Source organism: Mus caroli, chromosome 9, assembly GCF_900094665.2.
Source record: "Mus caroli chromosome 9, CAROLI_EIJ_v1.1, whole genome shotgun sequence".
In the NCBI taxonomy this organism is placed as follows: domain Eukaryota; kingdom Metazoa; phylum Chordata; class Mammalia; order Rodentia; family Muridae; genus Mus; species Mus caroli.
In genome coordinates, this window is record NC_034578.1 from 83,964,451 (window position 1) to 83,965,583 (window position 1,133).

A 1,133-nucleotide genomic window follows, 5' to 3' on the forward strand; every position below is an offset into this window, starting at 1 on the left:
TTTTCTTAATTCTCCATGAATTTTGAGACTATTAAAACTAGAAGCAAGTAGCTATGACTTTACATACAGAGTATGTCACATCAAGAACAAAGGGGCATGCTAAAACACTAGTGCATTTACAATGAAGTTAGTAACCATTGGGGCAGCATCCTTTCACCATTCGAAGAGCAGGGAACTTCATTATGTCATCCCATCCAGGACATGCTATCCCTGCATTGTGNATCTGGTGTCATTCAATTGAGACTTACAGTGCTTTTATTATAAGGGAGATTTCTGCAGGCATTTCTGAGACTGGGGAGAGCCAACTTCGTAAAACAATTAGTATTTGGAAGAAATGATTATGAAAGGGATGGGGTTTCATTGCTACTGAACCCAGGGAAGCATGAGCTGAAATGTTAACTAAAATCTGAACACTGTCAGTGCCTTTAGCATAGTCAGCATTTCTATTTGAATCATTTCTTCTTCATCCTGATGGAGGCTGTGTTGCTTAGTGGTTAAGGCCATGAGCTTTTGGGTCACATTGCTGGGTCCAGCTCCCAGCTTAACATCTCAGAGAAGGCATTTCTGCCAGCTAGGTGGCATTCACAGTTTNAGGAGATTCTAGCAGCACAGCATGGGGCATGCAGAACATCTTAGACCATTTAAACTCAGCAAAGTGGCACTGATTAAATGAGTTCTTCTAGCCCCAGACAGACACTTCCTCACCTCCCTTACGCAGACATGTTTAAACCCTGAGTGTTTTAATTCTTGCTAGTTCTCAATCTNTGAGGAGGACCATGTTTCGTTCCTCTCTAAATTCCATTCTGGGGCTTATAATAGGACTTGGTAGATTGAGGATGCTCCATAAATGTTTGCTATGTAAAATAAATGGGGTTGCCACCTAAGAAGGGACTCATAATTCTGCTGTTTCTTGATCTTGGTTTGTAAGGAAAGAGTTGCTGAGCTCATAAAGTGTGTNTAAAGTTACTGCATGGAGTTGAATGTGAGATTGTTTTGTAAAGACTATAGGCACTTTTAGATAACCTGACCTTTTAGTTAAGCCTCCAGTATTGAGTCTAGTGAAAAACCCAGTGGTGATCACTATGACAGAACACTTCAGGGAAAGTACATTTTGAAGGTTTGAAGGTTTGAAG